Source organism: Balaenoptera physalus (assembly GCF_965194825.1).
Source record: "Balaenoptera physalus genome assembly, chromosome: 3".
NCBI lineage: Eukaryota > Metazoa > Chordata > Mammalia > Artiodactyla > Balaenopteridae > Balaenoptera > Balaenoptera physalus.
The window spans coordinates 79,179,028-79,206,143 of NC_138890.1; the positions used below are offsets into that span (position 1 = coordinate 79,179,028).

Below are 27,116 nucleotides of genomic sequence, written 5' to 3' on the forward strand. Positions count from 1 at the left end.
CACAGCCCACTCGAAGACCTCAGTTACAGCTTCGGCCCCCAACATCTCTCCCTCTGCCTACTCACAGTTTTGGAAGTCTTTCCTCCACATTTCTCTTGAGAGATGGAGGAGGAAGAGGAGGTTCAGGCCAGCTCAGACTCCCCTGGGAGTCTCCCAGCAGGATGCCTATCATTAACCTCCCATCTTCTAGGAAGCTCCTAAGGTCTCCACATTTGGGGGAGTTTTCATTTCATCTGTGCTTCAAATTGCTGGCTGGAGATGGCCTGTTGGAAGGTGGCTAAAAGCAAGTAGGAATCCTTCGGGCCGCCTGGCCTTTCTCGACTGTCAGACATCTTCCAAGATATTCTAAGAAACACTGTTTGTTCTAGAGAAGGGAGGGAAACAATCCAATTGTCCAATAATGCTTGAATGGAAGATAAATGATGCTATATGCATGTGATTAAATAATATCAAACAGTCAAAAATAAAAGAGCTATACCTATATGGATTAGCATGGATAAATCTTGAAAACATAATATTGATTGAAAGAAAATAAGATAAAGAATGTTAGATTATGATAACAGTTATGTAAGTATTTAAATATTTAAATCAATTCAACATATTGCTTGTATATATAGAGATGCAAGAAAATAAACTTTATTCAAACAACACATTAGTTACATTTAATATGCTCATTTATCTAGGAAACCCAAAAGAACCCACAGATAAACTAGTAGGAACTAATAAGACAGTTCAACAAGGCAGACAGATACAAGATCAATACATTTTAAAACACAATCAGGGTCCTCTAAACTGGCGATAACAAATTAGAAACTGTAAAAGAAAATAAGAAAAAAATAAGATATTAAAAATAGCCACAAGAGGAGATTAGGACAAGATGGCGGAGTAGAAGGACGTGCTCTCACTCCCTCTGGCGAGAAAACCAGAATCACAACTAGCTGCTGGACAATCATCGACAGGAGGACGCAGAAACTCACCAAAAAGGATACCCCACATCCAAAGACAAGGGAGAAGCCACAATGAGACGGTAGGAGGGGCACAATCAGAGTAAAATCAAATCCCATAACTGCTGGGTGGATGACTCACAGACTGGCGAGTACTTATACCACAGAAGTCCACCCACTAGAGTGAAGGTTCTGAGCCCCAGGTCAGGCTTCCCAACCTGGGGGTCCGGCAACGGGAGGAGGAATTCATACGGAATCAGACTTTGAAGCCTACTGGGAATTGATTGTTGGACTTCAACAGGTCTGGGGGAAACAGAGACCCCACTCTTGGAGGGCGCACACAAAATAGTGTGTGCATCACGACCCAGGGGAAGGAGCAGTGACCCCGGGGGAGACTGAACCAGACCTACCTGCTGGTGTTGGAGGGTCTCCTGCAGAGGCGGGGGGTGGCTCTGTTTCACCGTGGGGATAAGGTCACTGGCGGCGGAAATTCTGGGAAGTACTCCTTGGCGTGAGCCCTCCCAGAGTCTGTTATTAGCCCCACCAAAGAGCCCAGGTAGGCTCCAGTGTTGGCTTGCCTCAGGCAAAACAACCAACAGGGAGGGAACCCAGCCCCACCCATCAGCGGTCAAGTGGATTAAACTATTACGGAGCTCTGACCGCCACAGCAACAGTCAGCTCTACCCACCACCAGAGCCTCCCATCAAGCCTCTTAGATAGCCTCAACCACCAGAGGGCAGACAGCAGAAGCAAGAAAAACTATAATCCTGCAGCCTGTGGAACAAAAACCACATTCACAGAAAGACAGACAAGATGAAAAGGCAGAGGGCTATATACCAGATGAAGGAACAAGATAAAACCCCAGAAAAACAACTAAATGAAGTGGAGATAGGCAACCTTCCACAAAAGGAATTCAGAATAATGATAGTGAAGATGATCCAGGACCTCGGAATAAGAATGGAGACAAAGATCGAGAAGATGCAAGAAATGTTTAACAAAGACCTAGAAGAATTAAAGAACAAACAAACAGAGATGAACAATACAATAACGGAAATGAAAACTACACTAGAAGGAATCAATAGCAGAATAACTGAGGCAGAAGAACGGATATGTGATCTGGAAGATAGAATGGTGGAATTCACTGCTGTGGAACAGAATAAAGAAAAAAGAATGAAAAGAAATGAAGACAGCCTAAGAGACCTCTGGGACAACATTAAACACAACAACATTCGCATTATAGGGGTCCCAGAAGGAGAAGAGAGAGAGAAAGGACCCGAGAAAATATTTGAAGAGATTATAGTCGAAAACTTCCCTAACATGGGAAAGGAAATAGCCACCCAAGTCCAGGAAGCACAGCGAGTCCCATACAGGATAAACCCAAGGAGAAACATGCCGAGACACATAGTAATCAAATTGGCAACAATGAAAGACACAGAAAACTTATTGAAAACAGCAAGGGAAAAACGACAAATAACATACAAGGGAACTCCCATAAGGTTAACAGCTGATTTCTCAGCAGAAACTCTACAAGCCAGAAGGGAGTGGCATGCTATACTTAAAGTGATGAAAGGGAAGAACCTACAACCAAGATGACTCTACCCGACAAGGATCTCATTCAGATTTGATGGAGAAATCAAAAGCTTTACAGACAAGCAAAAGCTAAGAGAATTCAGAACCACCAAACCAGCTCTACAACAAAGGCTAAAGGAACTTCTCTAAGTGGGAAACACAAGAGAAGAAAGGGACCTACAAAAACAAACCCAAAACAATTAAGAAAATGGTCATAGGAACATACATATCGATAATTACCTTAAACGTGAATGGATTAAATGCTCCACCCAAAAGACACAGGCTGGCTGAATGGATACAAAAACAAGACCCATCTATATGCTGTCTACAAGAGACCCACTTCAGACCTAGGGACACATACAGACTGAAAGTGAGGGGATGGAAAAAGATATTCCATGCAAAAGGAAATCAAAAGAAAGCCGGAGTAGCTATAATCATATCAGATAATATAGACATTAAAATAAAGAAGGTTACAAGAGACAAGGAAGGACACTACATAATGATCAAGGGGTCTGTCCAAGAAGAAGATATAACAATTATAAATATATATGCACCCAACATAGGAGCACCTCAATACATAAGGCAACTGCTAACAGCTATAAAAGAGGAAATCGACAGTAACACAATAATAGTCGGGGACTTTAACACCTCACTTACACCAATGGACAGAATATCCAAAATGAAAATAAATAAGGAAACAGAAGCTTTAAATGACACAATAGACCAGATAGATTTCATTGATATTTATAGGACATTCCACCCAAAAACAGCAGATTACACTTTCTTCTCAAGTGCGCACGGAACATTCTCCAGGATAGATCACATCTTGGGTCACAAATCAAGCCTCAGTAAATTTAAGAAAACTGAAATCATATCAAGCATCTTTTCTGACCACAATGCTATGACATTAGAAATGAATTACAGGGAAAAAAACATAAAAAACAGAAACACGTGGAGGCTAAACAATACGTTACTAAATAACCAAGAAATCACTGAAGAAATCAAAGAGGAAATCAAAAAATACCTAGAGACAAATGACAATGAAAACACGACGATCCAAAACCTATGGGATGCAGCAAAGGCAGTTTTAAGAGGGAAGTTTATAGCTATACAAGCCTACCTAAAGAAACAAGAAAAATCTCAAGTAAACAATCTAACCTTACACCTAAAGAAACTAGAGAAAGAAGAACAAACAAAACCCAAAGTTAGCAGAAGGAAAGAAATCATAAAGATCAGAGAGGAAATAAATGAAATAGAAACAAAGAAAACAATAGCAGAGATCAATAAAACTAAAAGCTGGTTCTTTGAGAAGATAAACAAAATTGATAAGCCATTAGCCAGACTCATCAAGAAAAAGAGGGACAGGACTCACATCAATAAAACCAGAAATGAAAAAGGAGAAGTTACAACAGACACCACTGAAATACAAAGCATCCTAAGAGACTACTACAAGCAACGCTATGCCAATAAAATGGACAACCTGGAAGAAATGGACAAATTCTTAGAAAGGTATAACCTTCCAAAACTGAACCAGGAAGAAACAGAAAATATGGAACAGACCAATCACAAGTAATGAAATTGAAGCTGTGATTAACACTCTTCCAACAAACAAAAGTCCAGGTCCAGATGGCTTCACAGGTGAATTCTATCAAACATTCCAAAAAAAATCTTCGAAAAATTTGCAGAGGAAGGAACACTCCCATACTCATTCTATGAGGCCACCATCACCCTGATACCAAAACCAGACAAGGATACTACAAAAAAAAAAAAATTACAGACCAATATCACTGATGAATATAGATGCAAACATCCTCAACAAAATACTAGCAAACAGAATCCAACAACACATTAAAAGGATCATACTCCACGATCAAGTGGGATTTATCCCAGGGATGCAAGGATTCTTCAATATACGCAAATCAATCAACGTGATACACCATATTAAGAAATTGAAGAATAAAAACCATATGATCATCTCAATAGATGCAGAAAAAGCTTTTGACAAAATTCAACACCCATTTATGATAAAAACTCTCCAGAAAGTGGGCATAGAGGGAACCTACCTCAACATAATAAAGGCCATATACGACAAACCCACGGCAAACATCATTCTCAATGGTGAAAAACTGGAAGCATTTCCTCTAAGATCAGGAACAAGTCGAGGATGTCCACTCTCACCGCTATTATTCAACATAGTTTTGGAAGCCCTAGGCACGTCATTCAGAGAAGAAAAAGAAATAAAAGGAATACAAATTGGAAAAGAAGAAGTAAAACTGTCACTGTTTGCAGATGACATGATATTATACATAGGGAATCCTAAAGGTGCCACCAGAAAACTACTAGAGCTAATCAATGAATTTGGTAAAGTTGCAGGATACAAAATTAATGCACAGAAATCTCTTGCATTCCTATACACTAATGATGAAAAATCTGAAAGAGAAATTATGGAAACACTCCCATTTACCATTGCAACAAAAAGAATAAAATACCTAGGAATAAACCTACCTAGGGAGACAAAAGACCTGTATGCAGAAAACTATAAGACACTGATGAAAGAAATTAAAGATGATACCAACAGGTGGAGAGATACACCATGTTCTTGGATTGGAAGAATCAATATTGTGAAAATGACTCTACTACCCAAAGCAATCTACAGATTCAATGCAATCCCTATCAAATTACCAATGGCATTTTTTATGGAACTAGAACAAATCATCTTAAAATTTGTATGGAGACACAAAAGACCCCAAATAGCCAAAGCAGTCTTCAGGGAAAAAAATGGAGCTGGAGGAATCAGACTCCCTGACTTCAGACTGTACTACAAAGCTACAGTAATCAAGACAATATGGTACTGGCACAAAAACAGAAACACAGATCAATGGAACAAGATAGAAAGCCCAGAGATAAACCCATGCACCTATGCTCAACTAATCTATGACAAACGAGGCAAAGATATATAATGGAGAAAAGACAGTCTCTTCAATAAGTGGTGCTGGGAAAACTGGACAGCTACATGTAAAAGAATGAAATTACAACACTCCCTAACACCATACACAAAAATGAACTCAAAATGGATTCGAGACCTAAATGTAAGACCGGACACTATAAAACTCTTAGAGGAAAACATAGGAAGAACACTCTTTGACATAAATCACAGCAAGATCTTTTTTGATCCATCTCCTAGAGTAATGGAAATAAAAACAAAAATAAACAAATGGGACCTAACGAAACTTCAAAGCTTTTGCACAGCAAAGGAAACCATAAATAAGACGAAAAGACAACCCTCAAAATGGGAGAAAATATTTGCAAACGAATCAACGGACAAAGGATTAATCTCCAAAATATATAAACAGCTCATGCAGCTCAATATTAAAGAAACAAACAACCCCATCCAAAAATGGGCAGAAGACCTAAATAGACATTCCTCCAAAGAAGACATACAGATGGCCAAGAAGCACATGAAAAGATGCTCAACATCACTAATTATTAGAGAAATGCAAATCAAAACTACAATGAGGTATCACCTCACACCAGTTAGAATGGGCATCATCAGAAAATCTACAAACAACAAACGCTGGAGAGGGTGTGGAGAAAAGGGAACCCTCTTGCACTGTTGGTGGGAATGTAAATTGATACAGCCACTATGGACAACAATATGGAGGTTCCTTAAAAAACTAAAAATAGAATTACCATATGACCCGGCAATCCCACTACTGGGCATATACCCTGAGAAAACCGTAATTCAAAAAGACGCATGCACCCCAATGGTCATTGCAGCACTATTTACAATAGCCAGGTCATGGAAGCAACCCAGATGCCCATCGACAGATGAATGGATAAAGAAGATGTGGCACATATATACAATGGAATATTACTCAGCCATATAAAGAAATGAAATGGAGGTATTTGTAATGAGGTGGATGGAGTTAGAGTCTGTCATACAGAGCGAAGTAAGTCAGAAAGAGAAAAACAAATACAGTATGCTAACACATATATACGGAATCTAAGGAAAAAAAACAAAAAAGGCCATGAAGAAGCTAGTGGCAAGACGGGAATAAAGACACAGACCTACTAGAGAATGGACTTGAGGATATGGGGAGGGGGTGGGGTGAGATGTGACAGGGTGCGGGAGTGTCATGGACATATATACACTACCAAATGTAAAATAGATAGCTAGTGGGAAGCAGCCGCATAGCACAGGGAGATCAGCTCGGTGCTTTGTGACCACCTAGAGGAGTGGGATGGGGAGGGTGGGAGGGAGGGAGATGCAAGAGGGAAGAGATATGGGAACATATTGTATATGTATAAGTGATTCACTTTGTTATAAAGCAGAAGCTAACACACCATTGTAAGGCAATTATACTTCAATAAAGATGTTTAAAAAAAAAAACAAAAAAAACCCCAAAAGACGCATGCACCCCAATGTTCACTGCAGCACTATTTACAATATCCAGGTCATGGAAGCAACCCAGATGCCCATCGACGGACGAATGGATAAAGAAGATGTGGTACATATATACAATGGAATATTACTCACCCATAAAAAGGAACGAAATTGAGTCATTTGTTGAGACATGGAGGGATCTAGAGACTGTCATACAGAGTGAAGTAAGTCAGAAAGAGAAAAACAAATATCGTATATTAACGCATGTATGTGGAACCTAGAAAAATGGTACAGATGAGCTGGTTTGCAGGGCAGAAGTTGAGACACAGATGTAGAGAACACACATACGGACACCAAGGGGGGAAAACTGTGGTGGGGTGGGGATGATGGTGTGCTGAATTGGGTGATTGGGATTGACACGTATACACTGATTTGTATATAAACTTGATGACTAATAAGAACCTGCAGTATAAAAAACAAACAAACAAAACAACTAATACTAAACTTTCATTGGGTTAACTGTATGGAAGTATGTTAATATAAATGTTTCAGACATTACGTGAAATTTCTAAAAATCTTGTATGTTCTGGTATAATGTCATAATTCATAATTCGTTATTACTTTAAAACGTATATCTCAGAAAAAACTAAATTTCCTTGTCAATTTCACTATTATGAACTTTCATCAAATCTTTAACCATGGTCCTTTTTAAGTCTTTTGTCAGTTACAGACACTTCTGGGTGTACTCTGATGCTTTTGCACATATGTTCCTATAAAAGGATTTCATCTTCAAGGAATTCATAGAAAAGACTCTGACAAGTACAGGTTTCTGGTAACTGACTGTACTGCTGAACTGAATGAATAAGCATTTTCAGAACTCTAATGAAAAACTGATGAACTCATAAAAGTGCTAACAAAAGATCAAGATGAAAAAGAAAATTAATTACATGGGACTGAGTGAACTGATGAGGATGATTATGATTTTTGTGATTTTCTGCTTGAAATTTAAAAAAAAAAAAAATCCCACAAGGACTCAGAGGCAAAGAATATAGAAATCAATTTTCACTGCAAAGTAAAGGAGCTGTTACAGTGGAGGATTACTGGACTGAATGTCAATATTATGACATAGTACGAGTGTGTTTCGTGTTTGGTAATTGCAATCATTGTTGCTTTTGTTGTGGTCATCCATTTACAATGCTTGGTGTCAGTCTATTTATCTCTTGTAAAAATAAAAAACAGTGTGCCTGTGTGAAAAAAAAAAAGAAAGGCAAACTCATAGAAACCGAGAGTAGACAAGTGGTTGCCAGTGGCTGGTGGTGGGGGAAATAGGGAGAGGTTGGTAAAAGTAAAAGGGTAGAAATTTTCAGCTATGAGATGAATAAGGCCTGAGGATCTGATGTAAAACGTGGTGACTCTAGTTAATAGCACTGTATAGTGTAACTGAAATTTGCTGAGAGTAGAGCTTAAATGTTCTCCCACACACAGAAAAGGTAAATATGTGAGGTGACGGATATGGTAATTAACTCACTGGGGGAATCATTCCACAATGTATACGTATATCAAATCAGCACCTATGCTTTAAGTATCTTACGATTTTATTTGTCAACTAGACCTCAGTAAGGCTGAGGTGGAAAAAAAGAACAGACACACGGGAGGGAGCCACAGGTGAGTGGGGGAGGAGCCTTCCAGACAGAGTCCAAAGGTGCTCTAGGTAGAGGCCTAGAGGGTTTTGAGATAAGACGTGAGAGATAACAAAGGCACCAGCCATGCAGAGAGCCAGGGCAGAGGGCCCTGGGCAGAGGGAACAGCGTGAGGTGTGTTCAAGGAACAGAGCGGGTCCAACCAGGAAAGCAGCGTGGGCAGCTCTTGGTGGGGATCCTCCTCTGCCCTCTCCCCGTGGGCGGAAAGACTCGCTCCCTCTCCAGAGTGTCCTCACTGACGGAGCTCCAGCCACATTAAATAACAGTTAGTCTAGTAAGAAAGACAGTATTTTACTATCCCCAGCAACCGCTCAGTGCCTGGAGCTTAGTAGGTGTCTGTAAGATGAGTGTTTGTTGGCTGACTGACTGATGGACTGACTGGTAGACGACAGGCTACTTCTATCTGACTACAGACAGCCTAAGAGGAATAATGTCTGGCTCTAGCTTTACTCTCTGCTCTTGATATTTTCCCTTGTGAGAGCCTATTCCCCTGAGGCAGAAAGCAGCCAAGACACCAGCATATTCCTCCCTTTGAGCGTCCTGCCCGTGGCTGGAGGAAAGGCAGCAGGTGTACGCACTCCTGTGTGGAGTTTCTCTCCTGCCCAAAGCGGCAGTCATGACCCCACCTCAGTCCTGCCCTTGTTCCAGGGTTTTCTGCCTTTTTCGGTCCTACCACCCCTCAAACCGCCAGCTCCTGCCCCTTCCCTGCCTCTTACTGGTGACCAGCTTTTACTGCACAGAGGAGGCAGAAGCCACTGGAGGGAAGCCCACAGCCCCTCTCCCGCCCCCTCCTCTGCGCTCTGCCTCAGTCCCCTCTCCCTCTGGTACCGGAGAGGGACCTCCGGCCCGGGTCCCCATCTCCTCTCTCAGTGCTTAACACACCAGCAACTCTCCCCTCTCCACTGCAACCTTCCACCGCCTCACAAACATGGTCTTATTTCTTCTCTTTAAAAGACAACGACCCTCTCCTAGCCCACTTCCCTCCCAGGTGTTGCCCCATTTCTCCTCCCCTTTGCAGCCCCGTCCTCGAAAAGCTGCGTGTAATTCTGTGAGGGAACGAAACCGCCCGCCTCGGCCCGGCACGACGATGACCACTTGCCTGAGGCGTCTCACAACAGGAGGTCCCGAAACGGAACACGGTGCTGCCGAGGAAAACTAACCAGCAGGACTCGGGAGGGGCCAGAAGACGGCGGAGACGACCAACCTCGCAGAGCCCTTCGCACTGGAATCCATCTTGGCTGAGAGATGCGCGCGCCACCCGGAAGGACCCTGAGGCCGACTACAGGCCAAGCGAGGTGATGGGCCGGAGGCAACCCGGAAACTAACCGCATTACCGTGAAGCCCGAGACTGCGAGGCACGTGGCAGAGCAGTCCGCCTGGGTTCCCTAACCTTGCTGCTGCTCTCCGCCCGGGCGCTCCTTCCCAATAAAGCCTCTTGCTGTGTCAGCAATTAAAAAAAAAAAAAAAAAGTCACAAGACCTATATAAATTATTTAGAGTTAAGCATATGTAAAAGTAAATATAACTAACAAACTGAGTATGACCAGTTAAACTCTGCCCAACCCAAGGATTAAAAAAACTGTTCTTACTTTATGAGAACAGACCCTCTTCTTAAGTAGCAGATCAGTAAGTTAGAGTGAATCAAAGAAACACAGCATTTGAAAAGTCAGCTAGTCCAAGCCTCTTGATCACACATACAGAAGCTGAAGCCCAGATAGGTTGAGTTACTTGGTAAAGGGCCCAATGTCCTGACTCAAGGACTAGCATTTTTCACAAATTCATAAGACACAATCAAATTCAGTACCTTGGAAAGAGATGGGGAAAAAATGAAGAAATCAATCATAGTTACTCATCTTTAAGTAGAGAAATAGCCATGACAAAATTACAGGTATTGAGGGAAAACTGAAGTGCAGAGTTTAAAATGTCAATAATCCACAAGGAAACGGGAGACTATTTAAAATATTAATATTAAATCTCTATCTAAAAGACATTAAAAGATCTCCAATCAAAATGTTAATTTTAGAATAGATATGGTATGATACAATTTATAAATCAAAAATACTTAGAAGAAACACAATCTGGTTAACAGGTAAAGTCACAAGGCAATTGCAGGAGAAAAAGAGTATCTTTCTCGAAATGTCCATCAATAGGGGAATAATTATATTATGATCTGTCACTAGAAGTAAATAAATAACATTTGCCTAAAAAATGGGATAGACCTACAGCAAAGATTTATACTAAATCTCTATATTAAAGACATCAAAATATCTCCAATCAAAATGTTAATTTTAGAATAGATATGGTATGATATAATTTATAAATAAAAAATCTCTATAAAGCTATAAATCACATATAAAGCACCTACATATGTAAATTCATGGACCAAAAGTCTTGAAATCAGACAGCTAGTGATCAATAATCTCTACAAAAGGAAGTAGTCTTGACAGTGGGGTTGGGGGGTTATGAAGGGGAACTTTTATTGTACTTTTATACATTGTACCCTTTAAAATAATAGTTTTTTTTAATTAATTTATTGATTTTTGGCTGCTTTGGGTCTTTGTTGCTGCTAGCGGGCATTCTCTAGTTGCAGTGAGCGGGGGCTACTCTTCACTGTGGTGCACGGGCTTCCCATTGCAGTGGCTTCTCTTGTTGCAGAGCACAAGCTCTAGGCATGCAGGCTTCAGTAGTTGTGGCACGGGGGCTCAGTAGTTGTGGCATGGGGGCTCTAGAGCGCAGGCTCAGTAGCTGTGGTGCACGGGCTTAGTTGCTCTGCGGCATGTGGGATCTTCCCAGACCAGGGCTCGAACCCATGTCCCCTGCATTTGCAGGCAGATTCTTAACCACTGCGCCACCAGGGAAACCCAATAATTCAGTTTTTTATAAAGAGAATATTCCTAATATTATTCCTAATTTTTAAAAATATATAGTTGGATAACACTATGAAAAATTAACTGATATATTTTTTATTATTTCTCTTTGCTCCCTGGGTTTTTTCCCCCATCCAGTCAGCTAGGCACTCTGAGTTCACTGCATTAGGAAGGTAAAGACTCAGCAGAAATGAGGGAGAAAAAAAGAAACTTCTCAGCTTTGGAATGTTAAAAACGGAGGCCACAGTAGAACAGGTGAGAATTCTGTGAACAAAAAATAAATCTCATCTCAAATGTAAAAAGTATTCTCTGCACTAGGAGGCAGGAGAGGGAGGGAGGGAGGGACTGAAGGAGAGAGATCAGTGTGGCCAGGGACATGGAAACTGTGCTTGAGGACGACATGCCCAGGAAGAGAATCAGAATCTGGAGGAGATCCAGCCTGCACGTGATCATTGCCTCCAGCCAGCACCCCCATCTCAGACCTCCGGCAATTCAGAGAGTGAGTGGGAGTAAGTCAGGAGGGCCACGCACATAGTCTGTGTGGCAAGGCTTGTGGCCATTCCCTATTTGTGAGAAGTCCCCAGCAATTTCCAGGCCTCCTTCTGGAAAATGCTGGTGGACGTCCCTAGTGCTTATGTGAAAGCTTGTTCACGAACCCTGAAAGATACAGATGTAGATGACTGATAGATAGATGCATAGATAGATAAATGTAATTACATGAAACATCCAGGAAAGGTTTGGAAAATGCCCTTTATTGCCTATGATATTTATACTGTCATATGATGTTAGACTGAGTGCTGGGCCCTTCATCCTCCTTCAGACCACTGGCACTCTGTCTGCTACTACTATCCCGAGGGTCCTTTCTTCTCCCTGGAAGGGATAAAACAAATGAGGCAGAACAGGAAGAGACAAGAAGCACTATAAGCTCTGCTGGTCGGGGTTACCCTCCAGCGTTGCCTTAAAGCTCAGAGCCACACACACCACAGTGAGCTTGGCTCCAGATCAACTACAGCACAACGAAGGTTCTGGAACATTTCCATATCTCGGGGGACCTCATTGCCACCTGACTCCCTTTCACATTTCCCTTTCTCCCAGAAGGATAGGTACACTGGTCAGGGTGAGACCTCAGCTCAGGCCACAGGCTCTCAGACCTCAAACTTCTGGTCCTGCGAGGCCCCCTGTCCTCTCTTCAGACCACCCCTGGCTCTCTCTGCCGAGAAGGAGCTGCTGGCAGTACGTCCTCTTAGAGCTGAGGTCCATCATGCAGACCCTGAGAAAACTCCTAGTCAATACGCTCCACATTCTTGTTTAAGTCAACAGAGGTCAATTCCTTTGGAAGTGCTGGGTGTGTCCCAAGTTGATGCAACTGCAGAGCCATTAGATAAACCAGCACATCTCTGTGGCCCCTTCCCTTACACTCCTCTGGGCCCTCGTGACATAGGCTCAGAAGACTGTGCCAGCCTCAAGCCTTACCTCTTCCAACAGAAGGCCACACCGTCTTCTAGGATCTTGTCCCATGAATCTCAGTTGCTGTGTGGAAATCAAAAGAGAGAAAAACACTTCTTAGCTAAAGAGAATTTCCTGTGGAAGCTGAAAAGCTCAGGATAAATTCCCACTTACAGTCATGACTTTATTATTACATGACTGGGCCAGAAGCACGGGAGCCGGTTATCTCCCCTTCAGTTCCCCCTGAGGTGCTAAAGCCCCCAACTCTCCCTTATGGAAGCATGAGTCTGGGGTGGAGAGACGGGACTGGCTCGGAGAAGGTACAGCTCCCTCCGCAGCCCCAGCCCCTGCTCACTTCCTGTCCTTCGGAGAATGAAACACGCAGCCTGGACATTGGCTCCACGGTCTCCTCGGGCTGAGGTCTTCCCCCGTGGGCTGCTCCTCCTCATTCTCCTTTGCTCCTTGCTTCTCCTCCTCCTCTCCTCCTCCTCCACCTCCTCCTCGGTGGTGCTCTCGGATTCCACATTGCCCATCAGCTGGGCCATGGTGAGATGAAAGACATGGCAGCTGAAGCCCTCCTGGACGCCGTACCGCACGTGCTGCCGGAGGATCTCCAAGGTGGGGAACACCCGGCAGCAGGCCATGCACCTGAAGCCGGCCTCCATGGTCACCAGCCAGTCCGGTGTCTTGGCCCTGGGTCTCTCCTGGACTGCAGCTGACCCTGATGGGCTGTATGGCTCTGCGCTTTCCTCACACTCTTTCTCCTCCCCAGTGGGCTCACTGTCAGACAGGAGGTTTCTTGTGGACACAGCAGAGCGGGGAGAACCTACCCGCACATCCTCAGGAAGGGTCACTTCTTCTATCCTCAGCCGCTTTTCTAGCAACCCCAAGGGTTTCTCTGTCTCCCAGGAGACAGCTACACCCTTGATCGTTTTCACCCGCATGTAGTATATTTTCATGCCTCTTTTCTCTTTGTTTGTATACAGAGAGGTCTTACTGAATGAAGGGGATGAGAAGGCGACACACTGTGGTGGGGGAGCGGTCTCCCCTTGTTCCTGAACCCGGGCTCGGGGTGCTCTAGGCCGGGGAGTGTCTCGATGTAATCTCCAGATTCCTGGGAAAGGAAATTAAAAACATAATAACATGCATGGGCCATGCTGGAAGCTGAGGGAGCAGGTGTGGTAGGTGAGAGAGGGACATTTGCATGACGTAGCTGTGTCATGAGCTTGGTGTCTGTTGGCCGTAGGATGGAGTGGTGTATCTGGTGTCATCTGTGGGCTTTTCATCTGCGTGTGGGGGGATACTGGAGCGGTGTCTGTATACAGGGGTGTGGAGTATGGTGGTGAGGGCTGTGGTATGTGAGGGATGCGGCTGGATGCGTGTACTACGAGGAGTGTGAGTTTGGGAATATCGGTGGTGCATTACTTGTGGAATGGGGGTGTAGGAGAGGAGCACTGTGGATCACGTGCTTGGGGTTTACGTGTGCACTGAGAATGGCTGTGCCTGGAGAGCGGATGTATGTGTGAGCTGGGTGGACCTCAGCTGGATGGTCCTGCTCTCAGGCTGGAGGTCTATGATGAAGAACTCTGTCCTTCTCTGGAAGCAAAGGCAAAGGCAAACCCTACATTTTCCTCTGAAGATGCTTAATCTGGTCCCTCTGCCCTCCAGCTCAAGCCCAGACCTTTCCGGCCCCTGCTCCTTAACTTCCCCACCATGGTGGTACCAGGATTCACACGCCCCCAGACTCAGCTGAGATCCACGCCCTCGTACAGCTCAGCCATCCTGCTCAGGCTCCTCCACAGAGCCCTCAGCGCCTCTGATGACCCTGGGTTTCCTCTCAGCCTCCCTGGGATCTGTGTGCCTCCTGCCTCCCAGCCAAGCAGCCCGTCACCTGAGGAGCCCCGCGCCCTTACCACCGCGGATGAGCTTGCGTGGAGAAGAAGCACAGAAGTATTCAGAGGCAAAGGAGACCTCCCCTGCCCCTGGGCTGCAGCCTTGGGCCACCACAGGGGATCCAAGCCGAGGGGGATCCTCTTGTGACTTCGAGATTCCTGAGGGAGGAATTGAAAAGGCTCAGGGTGGGTTCCTCAGTCCTCTGTCCACAAATATTTACTGACGGTCTGACACGTGTCAGGTGCAGTGAATACACACAGTTGAGAGTGTGGTTCCCAGTGGATACTCCAGTATTTAATTAAAATCAATACTTATTCTGTCAGTGTCTTGTGGGTAATGTGGGCCTAGGTGGTGACTGTGAGTATGTGTGAAGAGTGAGTAAGTCTGTGGTAAGTGTGGGGTTGGCGTGGGGAGCACAGTGCAGATGTGTGTATCTGTATCTGTGGCCTCTGTGTGCATGATTTCTGCTCACAAGTCAGGAATTCTGGGACATGTAACTTTTCCTCATCACACGGTGTGGCTTGTATTTATGGTGTGTGTTCATTCATTCATTCACCAAGGTTCAGTAAGCAGCTACTCCTATGTATCCGGCACTCTTCCATTGTTCTAGTCTCTGGTAATGCTGCACATTCTAGTAGAGGAAGACAAACACTAAACAACAATACAATAAATATATAACACATCAGCTGGCGGTAAGTATATAAGGGTTGCCAGACTTAGCAAACAAAAATACAGGGCACCCGGTTAAATTTCAATTTCAGATAAACCCAGAATAATTTTTTAGGGTAAGTATTTCCATGCAGTATTTGGTCTTACTTATTTTTCATGTAAGTATGGCCCATACAATATTTGGGACATACTCATACTGAGAAATTACTTGTTGTTTATCTGGAATTCAAATTTAACTGGACAGCCCATATTTTATCTGGCAACCCTGACATGGGTTAGTGAGACTGTGCTTTACTGTGGTTTCTACAAAGCGGGTCTGGCATCACTAAAGAATGTGTTGTAAGTGTGGTGTGTATGACATGTGACTGGTTCTTACAGAGGTATTTAGAGATAGCTGAAGTTAGCTGTGTTTGCGAGAGTTGAGGAGATACATATATATATAGTGTGTGTCATATATATATAGTGTGTGTGTCTATATACATATCTCATCTCCAGCGTTTGGTGTTGGAGGAGAGGACTGTGACACAGGTGGGTTGTATGAGAACGTAGTACAGGAGTGATGCGTGTATATACCTACATGTGCTGTGTGTGGTTTAATAAGGAAGTTAAATGTGGCGTATGTGATATATTTGCTGTATCAGAGTGTACATGGGTGTATGAGTTACTGTCTCATAAAACACCCCTAAGAAGAATTCTGTATACACCGAGTGTCACCCAGGTCCAGGCAGGGTGACAAGAACTTTACCATGCAGACTTTATATCTGATAAGCACTCTACCCCCATTCATCCCGCTCTTCTCTCCACTACCGCACACACACACACACTCACACACACACACTGGAACATAGAGAAAAATATTCTGAATGGTCAGGGCATGGGCAGTCATTGCCTTCCTCAGCCAGTCCCAGCCACTGTCTGAAAATCTGCCTGCTGTCTAGACCTCCACTCCCAGGGCCCATCCTAGTCTCCAGGGCCCTGGGCCTGGTAGCAGCTACTGGGCTCTAATCTGGGGCAGAGGCCTCCAGCTGGAACTCTGGGGTACGCTCCACTCTGCCCCACTTCCTCACGTGACCACCTCTCTCCCAGGGCAAGCTACTTGCCTTCGTTTAAGGCACGCAGGCACCACGTGGCCCGTGGCTCTCAGAGCTCCCCGCAGGACCCTGAGGACATCTCTCACCCCCGCCCATGCGGTCTCAGTCTCTGGAAAGCCCTTCCCTTCCCTTGATCTCCTTTGGGAAATTCTTCCTATCGAAGGAATAAAACCTCCTTGCCTTCAATGACACCATCCCTAGACAAACAATCTCCTTTCGAACTGCATTCCACTTCTCAAGATACTTTTCAACAAGGCCTTCAACTCATGGGGCTTCTCTTTCCACTTTGGTAAAAGGGGCCAAGCAGCTCATGGGTCTCTCTCAGCATCCTTGCATCCTTCACACCCCCCACCTCATGACCCCAGGGGAAGATCAAAGAGAATAAGAGAGAACTCGGGGACTGAGAAAAGCTGCACCTCTAGGTCTGTGCAAGCAGGATGCAGCCTGCTGTGAGTCCGACAAAGCTCCAGGCCCGGCAGCCCCAGGAGAGGGTCCTCAGACCAGCGGAGCTGACCTCCCATCTCCCAGGGGCACCTGGCCGTTCTGTGCCGTCTCACACCAGAGGGACCCTCCGTGTGGATAGGGCAGCATCAGTGAGACAAGGTCTCTCGCACCCTGCTTCACAGGTGACGCGTTCTCAGTCCCCCCCTTCCTACAGAAGGCTCACTTTGGCAGAAACCCATGTGCCCCAGACAAGTTGCCCCCCACATACCTCCTCCCTTCTCGGCAGTTTCCTGGGACTCTTCAGTTTCCAGATGTTTCCTCTTTTGTCGCCGTCTCATCGTACCAACTGGAAGATTCCCTTAGAAGATGCCTCACGTCCAACTCCTCCTCTTCCCCACAGGTTGGCCCTTCTTGGCTTTTGGGAAATCCGTTGAAATGATTCAATACAAATAAAAATAGTCAAGTCTCCTAAATGGCTGAAGAACTTGGACCACTTAGTGAACCAGCAGTACTGCTTAGTGCTCACCAGGGCTGTTAAGTTTCAAAGGTTGCCAGGCCTACAGCAGAATTCTCTAACCTCAATGATGACATCACAGCATTCTGTGGACCTAGGTCCAACAGTCTCTGCAACAGCACAGACCCCATTTTCAAGAACAACTCCTTTTTCCCAGCAGAACCTTTCCCATGAATTCAACTCTCACATCTTTCAAATGTGGCAGGATACTTCGAGATGTTAATCTGTTCCTGTTCATTTTTTTCCTTTTCTTCCTTTATTTCACCCTTTCCCTTCTGCATTCAAGTGGGTAGCAGACCCTATGTTCACTGGCCAGTGGAAGAGCCCGGCAGGGCATAGCAGAAATAGCATGCTGATCATCTTGGCTTTTATTTCTCAAATCGCAAACTCCATGGAAAAGAGAGGACACTTGAGCAGAAACATAACAGAAGCAGGTTTTTGAAATTAGGTACTGTCTTGTTTCCCTACTGGAGTGTTGAAATGTGCTAATTAAGTCAGAGAGAGATGTCTGTAAATCCTGGAGGAGAAAAGGCCTCTCCAGTGTGGCTGGAGGGGTAAATGGAGCAAAAATTCTAAAAGGAGATGGCTGTAGTGTGCCTACAAGCAGAATCATGGCAACCTGTCCCACGCATGGCACAGGAGCCACCAAACCTAAAGGAGGCATGGCCCCCGAGCTGATGGGCATCTACACTTACAACTGTGGGCTCCAGTCAACAATGATCATGCTTCCACCCACTCCCTCAAAACCTTGGCCCTGTATGACTTCCAAATAGGGATGGCGGAAATCCAAACAGGACACCAGCAGGATCAAGGCTTAAAATACAAATTACGTGGAGTCATAAAAAAATTTCTCGTACTATTTCTTGCACACCTCTGCTTGTGGGCTGTAATTTATACCAGCTATAAGTGGCAATGCTCTGGATCCTCCTGATTCCACTCTAGAATTAGAGACACCTCATTTTGAGGTAGTGGCCAGGATCCAGTGGGAGGATTGGTGCACGGGATGAGGTAGACTCCCAGAAGTCACTGCTTTCATTAGAAATACCACATGGACTGAGGTGGGTCCCAATTTGAAAGGGCACTGCAGAATGACTTAGGGTTTCAGGCAGCGGGAGAGTGAAGAGAGGACAACTTCAGCCTTGTGAGGGTTTGCTGATGAGATTCAATCTTCTTGCTTCTTGGAGAATCCCTAGAAAAGAAGGGGCAATGAGGATTTGTTTTTCTTAATTATTTTGTGCTAGAAATTTTCAAACATACACAAAGTAAAGAGAATGATATAAAAGGAATGCAGCACCATTTACCCATCACCCAGTTTCAACAATTATCAAAAGTCTGCCATTCTTCTTCTGCTACACACACACACACAAACACACTCACTCACTGGCACACTTTTAGTTTTTGTGTATTTATTTTCGTTTAGGCGTTTGGGGAGGGTGGGGGAAGTGCTGTTTTTTATTGTAAATCTCAGACATTATGTCATTTCTCCTTACATGCCATAGTATTTACCTCCAACAGATAAAAACTTGTTTCTAACATAACATCATTATCTCACCCAACAAATTTAATCATCATTTCTTCTTACCACAATAACTAAGCCATACTCAATTGCCTCCAAATGTGTTTAAATGTCTTTTTTGTACATGATCTATTGAAATCAAGATCTAAAGAAGGTCCACGCCTTGCAATATGTCCATGTGTCTTTTAGTCTACAACAGTTCTCCCTCCCTTTGATTTGGCACCGATTTATTGAAGAAACTAAGTAATTTATCCTGTAGAATTTTCCACAGGAGTCTGTTGATTGTATCCCTGTGATGTCATTTAAGATGTTCCCTATTACCTCTATTTTCTTATAAACAGGTAGTTATAGCTAGAGAATTAATTAGGTTTAGATTCGATTTCATGTTACTACAAGATTATTTTATAAGTGATGCTGTGTACCTTCCTATTGCATTGTAAGAGTAAGTACGAAAAGTTCTCCGGTTTTTAATGAAGTTACGATTCATCAGTGAGCTCAGGTACTGTCAGCTTGGTCCCTCCAACCATAATCCATATAATTTATTATATACTAATAAAATAATGTTGATACTATGATATTATTAATATTAATATTAATAATATATTATTATTGTCACCATTTTGCAGATGAAGAAACTGGGGTACAAAAAGCTTACTATGCCCAAGATCATAGAGCCAATAAGTGGCACTTCAGGTATTCCAATTCCAGACGATCAAACTCTAGGGCTCACACATTTAATCATTACTAAACACATTTAAACACTATTAGCCTCCTCACAGGTTTGTAATAATAAAATTTAAAATAAAGCATTTAGTACAGTGCCAGTTGCATAAACAGTGCTTATAAACATTAACGCAAAAAGGAAAGAAAAATACTTTTTAAAAACTTTAAATCCTTATTAAAAAATTGACAAATACTTCTTTTCTGTTAATTTATCTTTGTTTCTCTAATTTCCTTTTTTCTTGGACTCTCTTCCATTAAAATGTCACTGCCCTTCCACCACTGTGACTCACTGATAGTTTACCTTTCCCTTGTTCCTGGTCCCCAGTCACCTGCTCCAACTTCACCCATTTCTTCCTTTCAAACCTCACTTTCTCAATTTCAAGGCTGCTGACAGATCAGCTTGTGAAACATTAGAGAGTTTATTTTCATACCATTCGCTTCAGAATATCACCAGAATAAAAGTGTTTGTGGTACTAGAGACAAACACCCCAAAATACATGGACAGTTCCAATGAGTATTTGTCAGACCCTTCAGTATGTAAACAGAGGCTTCTCAGTGATCAAAAGGGATCAAGAAGAGGATCTCCCTATATTGTGGGTGCTGCTTACAGTCTGAGGTTCAAGCAAAAAAGAACAAATAAACTAAATAAACACTTTATTTGATTCACTGACAGATCATCTTTCTTTTTAATTAATAGCATAAGTGCTAACTCACTTACCTTAACCTTTCCTCACAAATGATACCAATGAGGATAATTTGCATATGCAAAAGATCCACTCAGGGAGCTTTAATTAAGGTCCCTGACAACTTCTCTGATTGCATTTTTCACAACTGCCAAGAAACAGTGAACTGCAGTGTGGACTTCTTTCCCCTGCTGGAAGAATACTGTTTACAGAATTCTGAATGATTCGATGATCACTAGTGAAACATCAGCAGATGACACATAGATGATTCCACAACTGATGCACTTTGTCTCCTTAGGCAGCCTTGAATTATCCTAAGTTTTCGGAAAGCAACATCTATAACAGCTTGACTCTTCTTTGGAACTAAGCCGAGTATGAATTAATTTAATTTATTTTAATTATATTAGGTATTTCCCAATGAAGAAACATTCCCAGGCACCATAAGTAAACTTGCAATTTAGGATCTCCCATTGATATAGCCAATATTTTATGATAACTGGAAATGGAGTATAACCTTTAAAAATCGTGAAACACTACATCATAACTTATATAAGATTGTACATCAACTATACCGAAATTTTTTTTTAAAAAGACCTTCCATTGAACAACCTTTTCAAGGTGGTTGGCACATTGACATTTCCAAGGTTTGCACTGGTTCCTCTATTCCTGTGGAAAACAGCCATTGCTCTGACTTCTGCACAGTGCTTAATTAATAAAAAAAATTAATCTACACATCAAAAGACCTTAATGGATCCACATCTCACACTGAAACATTCCCCCAGCCGAAGAGTTTACATATTGCTTACTCTTTCAGTCATCACTTGTTTCAAATGAGTAATTAAAGGAAAAGCAAAATTCTCAGGACCCACATATTCAATGGTATCTGTGTTTGTCTAATGTCAAGGATGTGCATTTCCTTGCATTTTAGGAGATAATATTTTCATGCCAAATATCAATATACTTCAGTGGTAATCATATAAATGTCTATAATTTCAATTTTCTCTGTGTGTTCCCAGTCTAGTTAACTCAAATATAGAACCCCATAGTGACACTCTGAAACATTGTGTCCTCCAGCTTTATCAGCTGAAGAAGTTGTACTGAACTTTAAAATATAATGAAATAAGATGTTTTTAAAGGGGAATTCTTAGCACCACTTTTACAGAGCACTCATGGTACAGGAATCAAAATTATTAGCAGTGCCTTTTTTTTTTCTTGTTTTAAGAGACTTCTCATTTTTGGCTGATGGTTACATCTCTAAACAGATTTCACGCTCCATGCTCAGAGAAAGAAAAGCACACACAGCTCTCCTAATATCCGAATAATCATCTCTTCACTCATCATCACAAAAGTCCAATCTCTGTCCCAGAACCTATTCAATTAACTACAAAATCTTTGCTGGACTCGAGTTCTCACCAAAAAAGCCTGTCTGTGAGGACATTGTACACATTTAACCTCACTATTCTACAGGATGTTCCTACATTGCAGAATGTACTTGAAAGGGTTAAAAAAAAGTCCTTTCCTGTGATCCTGTGAATTAATTATAATGACTGCTCTCGATGACAAAGAATGTCCCACATGAGGAGAGATCTGAGTGTAAGAACTACTGCTTGGTAAAAGCTCTGGCTTAGGGATATGCCATCTTTTAGCCATAGGAAGTTCAACTTACTATAGTTCAAAATCAAGAAAGGGATTACTTGCAGAATCCAATTGAAGATGGTAACAATCCAAGAGGCAATTGATTCCAAGGGAGGCACTGACGCCAAAGCTAAGCAGGGCTCTAAGAGAATAGCCAACATTGGAGGTCAGAAATCGGGTCACAGAGTAAGGGTATCAGGAGGGGGCAGCAGGCGATCAGCTCAGAGGACACCTGCTCCCCAGGAGTGACACACCCCCACCGGTCCTTAAAGACCTACCACGGCAATAGTGCCTGGCAGGAAATATTGGCGAGAGATGAAAGCTTCTCCTTTGGAAGCTTTGATGGCTCTCCATAGCCTACTACTACCCAGAATCATCCTGTGCTGCTGGAAGGCATGCAGCTAACAAGTGAGAATGGCACTTTCATCCATTTGTTTCTCAATTCTAGAATGCTATCATTTTAAAAGAATATTCGAAAGAGATCTTACAGTGACCTCGGAGAAGGGGGACATACTGGGTGCCAATATGTTGCTGTCACACACACTCATTTAGTGCTGACTCCACCTCTCCCAATATCACCTTCCCCACAACCATCACTATCAGTCAGTTCACCAGGAACCAAGAAGCAATATTACCCAAAGCTACCAAAAATTTAATTTTAAGTTCAAAATGGTTTCAGAGGGTGTCAAAATTGCTAATGCTACAGGGCGTAAGCCAATGCTTCTCAAACTTTAATGTGTACACAAAGCTCCTGAAGGATCTTGTTAAAATTCTATAGTTCTGGGGTGTTAACTGAGTGCTTGCATTTGTAACAAGCACTCAGGTGATGTCAAAAGCTGCTGATCTATGGATCACACCGTTGAGTCCCTTGGTGACTCAGAACCCCCATAATTGTCCAATACTCTTGATGCTCCTTCAGATTAGAATTCAGCCTACGATCAAATCAAATTCTCCAAACCAAGGGTTCTCAAACTGAACTCCATGAGTCTCCAGCTCTGGCACCAGACTGCCTAGGTTTTCATCTCAGTTCCTCTACTTACTTCCTCCATTTTCTCATCTTATAGAATGAGTATAACATAGAACCTGTCTCATCAGGTCATTGCTGGAATTAATTGAGATGACTCAGGTAACATGCATCCCATAGTTCTTAGCATGGTAATCAAACAACAAAGGTTAGTTGTCCTTAGAGGACCCCAAGATGAACTCCAGGGCACTCTATGAAGCCTTCAAAGTTATTTCTAAAATATCCTATGTGCTGAAATTCATTTACCCGAGAGAGAGTCTATGTCTTTCATAGATTCTCAATGGGATTCACAACCCCAAAAAGTTTGAGAACTGAATTTAGCAGCACATTAAAAGTACTATACAGCATGCCCAAGTGAAATGCAGTGATGATTTAACATATGAAAACCAATCATTGTAATACAGCAAATTAACAGAAGGAAAGACAAAACCACGTGATTATATCAAATGATGTAGAAAAAACATTTCACAAAGTTTAATACCCTTTCATGATAAAAACACAGTGAACTATTAATAGAAGGAAAGTACTTCAACATAATAAAAGCCATATATGAGAAACCCACAGCTAACATCATGCTCTGCAGTGAAAGACTTAAAGCTTTTCCTCTAAGACCAGGAAGACGGAAGAGATACCCACTCTCATCACTACTATTCAACATAGTACTAAATGTCCTAGCCAGAGAAATTAGACACACAAAAAAATAAAATAAAAGGCATCCAAATTTGAAAGGAAGAAGTAAAATGATCTCTGTTCACAGATGACATATTAGGCACAAAAATTCCTAAAGATTACAGACACACACACACACTCACACACACAGACACACACAAACCTGTTAAAACCAAGAAATAATTTTAGCAAAGTTGCAGAATACAAAATTAACATACAAAATTCAGTTGCATTTTTATACATTAACAATGATCAATCTGAAAGAGAATTAAGAAAATAATCTCTTTTACCACAGCATCAAAAAGGAGAAAATGCTTAGGAATAAACTTAGCCAAGAAGGTGAAAGACTTGTACATTGAAAACTACAAAACACTGCTTAAAGATATCAAGGAAGATTGTATTTGTATATAAATGGAAAGACATCCCATGCTCAAGGATTGGAATATCGATAAAATGGCCATGCTACCCAAAGAAATCTACAAATTGAATGCAACTCCTATCAAAATCCCAGTAGCAGAAAAATATCTTATGATTCTTATGGAGCCTCAAGTAGCCGTTACAATCTTGAAGAAGAACAAAGTTAGAAGCCTCACACTTCCTGATTTCAAAACACAGTACAAAGCAACAGTAATCAAAGTGGTATGGTACTGGTAGAAAAACATTTAGACCAATTTAGCAGAATAGAGAGCCTAGAAATTAACCCTTGCTTATATGGCCAAATGATTTTTGACAAAGGTGCCAAAAATACACAATGGGGAAAATACAATCTCTTAAACAAAGGATATTGTCATTCACTTCTGGATATCTACTTGCAAAAGTATGAATTAAAGAACTAAGTACAGGAACAAAACTATAAAACTCCTAGAAGCAAACATAGGGTAAAAATTTCAGGACATTACCTTTGGCAATAATTTCTGGGATATGACACTAAAAGCACATACAACCATGCAAAAGTAGACAAATAGGACTACATCAAATTTTAAAACTTCCATGCAGGTAAGGAAACAATCAACAGAATGACAAGGCAACCTATTGGAATGGGAAAAATATTTGAAAATCTTATACCTAATATGGGATTAATATCCAAAATATCTGAGGAACTTCCACAACTCAACACAAAAAAAACACAAATAACTGATTTTTTAAGTGCAAAGAACTTGAATAGACAATTCTCCAATGAAGATATACAAATGGCCAACAAGCATATGAAAAGATGCTCAACATCACTAAACTTAAGAGAAATGCAAATCAAGACCACAATGAGACATTATCTCACACCCATTAGGATGGCCACTGTCAAAAGAACAGAAATAACAAGTGTTGGAGAGGACATGGAGAGGTTAGAACCCTGTGCCCTCTTGCTGGGAATGAGAAATGGTGCAGCCACTATAGAAAATAGTACAGAAGTTCCTCAAAAAATTAAACCTAAAATTACCATATGATCCAGCAATCCCCCTTCTGGGTTTATATGCAAAATAATTCAAAGCAGGATCTCAGAAATAAATCTGCACACTCTGCAACATTATTCACAATAGTCAGGAGGTGGAAGCAACCAAAATATTCCTTCGCAGATGAATGGACATACAAACAATGAAATATTATACAGCCTTAAAAAAAAGGAAGGGAATCCTGTCAAATGCTACAACATGGATGAATCCTGAGGACATGATGCTAAGCAAAATAAGCCAGTCACAAAAGGACAAATACTGTATGATTCCTCTCATATGAAGTATGCAGAGTAGTCAAAATCATAGAAACAGAAAGTAGAAAAGTGGTTGCAAGGAAGGGCTGGAAGAAGGACGGTGGGGGAATTAGTGTTTAATGGGTATCGAGTTTCAGTTCTGCAAGATGAAAAAGTTCTAGAAGTCTGTTGCACAACAATGTGAATACACTTAAACCGCTAAACTATACGCTTAAAATGACTTAGATGATAATCACTGTCAGGTGTTTTTATTACAATTTTTAAATATATACTGACGTCTGAGTGCTAACCACAGAGAATATCATTTAATTTGTCTGGGATGCAGACTGGACACTGGGATTTTTTAAAGGCCTCCTGTAATTCATCAGGGCCATACAGGACCATGGGCCTAGTGCTGTCAGATGTTATGATTTTTCCAAGAGAGGCTAAAATCAAGATTTTTATCTTTATTTTTAATGTCTATATAAACATTGCTGGTTTTTTTTAATGCTGGCAACTAATTTTTTTAATTCTGTGCAAACCAAACACACCACTTGCTGCCTCTTGGGCTACCGATCTCCAAGTTCCTTTCTACTTTAAAATGTCTGTGGATCAAAATTAAGTTTCCTGTGTCTCAGTAGCTGGCCTCCTTACCAGGGGATTCTCTTCTGGCTTTTGAATCTTCCTATGTGAAGTACTCATCAATAAAATGGGTCACTATGCACAATGGGGGGGTCCCAAGAAGTGTTTCATGGTTACAAGTCCTTAGATTGGAGGTTTTTGAACAACAATTTCAGGCAGAGAAACCTGTTTCTTTTGAGGGGGTGGGCGGTGTTTGTTTATTTGATTTCCAGTTTGAGAGAACCCTGTAGTTTAAGCTGAATAGTACATGGATTCCTAAATACATTTACCATACAAAAGCTGAATTGCTTTGATGTAAGTAGGACTGGAGAAGTGGGAAGTGAATGACTGTAATTCATTTCCTGCCTTATCAACAGGCTTTTCTGTCCTGAGTAAACTCCACTCCACAGAGCCTCCATCCACGTTCAAAGGGAAAGGTTCAAGGGCTGGAGGAGGGAAAGCAGTGAGCTGAACATCTTCTTCCCCTGCTCCTGAGTAACCACTGCTCTTACCCACTGTACTGAGCTTCTACTTAAGCTTTTGTTAGAAAAGGGGTTCAAGTGCTTTAAAGAAAGAAGTTAAAAAACCCTGACCTAGATGAGGGTATCTAGATTACTCATTAACTTTTCAGATAACACCAATAGAGAGTAAAGTAACTGCACAAATAGAAAATACAAGCACCCATGAACAGTGAATGAATAGATGGAAAAGAAAGTGGAATTCTGAGGCTATCCAACAAAGCAAATCATATGTTATTGTTTATAACACAACTTCAAGCTAGAGAAAGCCTAAGTAAAAGCATGGGGACGTAAGGTCCCTTGCAGCCTCCTCACTGACCTTCCACGTGGAGCAACACTCCAGGCCAGACTTTAGTGTCTGTGGGAGTGAAAAGCATGCTCAGCACTGAGGTTAAGTAAAGGTCTATAACATGAATCTTGAGGAAACAGTAAAATAACCAAGATTATCCTTTCAAGATAAAAACACTATAAAAGATTGAATATAAAAAGTCAAAGGCTGCAGAAGCAGCAAAAGAAAAAAATAGGT

The 27,116-nt window shown here is 42.1% G+C and overlaps 1 long non-coding RNA gene and 1 pseudogene across 2 annotated transcripts in view; one reads left to right on the forward strand and one right to left on the reverse strand.

The window, feature by feature from the left end:
- The window catches only part of LOC309657871, a 315,556-nt gene that overhangs the window by 63,609 nt on the left and 224,831 nt on the right, over window positions 1-27,116 (forward strand). The gene's annotated exons all lie outside the window — the stretch shown is intronic.
- Window positions 12,200-27,116, reverse strand: part of LOC309657829 (protein FAM170A-like) — a 41,910-nt pseudogene continuing 26,993 nt past the window's right edge. The window contains exons 4-8 of the transcript XR_014268319.1: window positions 17,275-18,709; window positions 14,823-14,960; window positions 13,265-14,023; window positions 12,937-12,993; window positions 12,200-12,333 (exon numbers count right to left, since the gene is read on the reverse strand). The product of XR_014268319.1 is annotated as a protein FAM170A-like (transcript). The remainder of the gene's footprint in view (window positions 12,334-12,936; window positions 12,994-13,264; window positions 14,024-14,822; window positions 14,961-17,274; window positions 18,710-27,116) is intronic.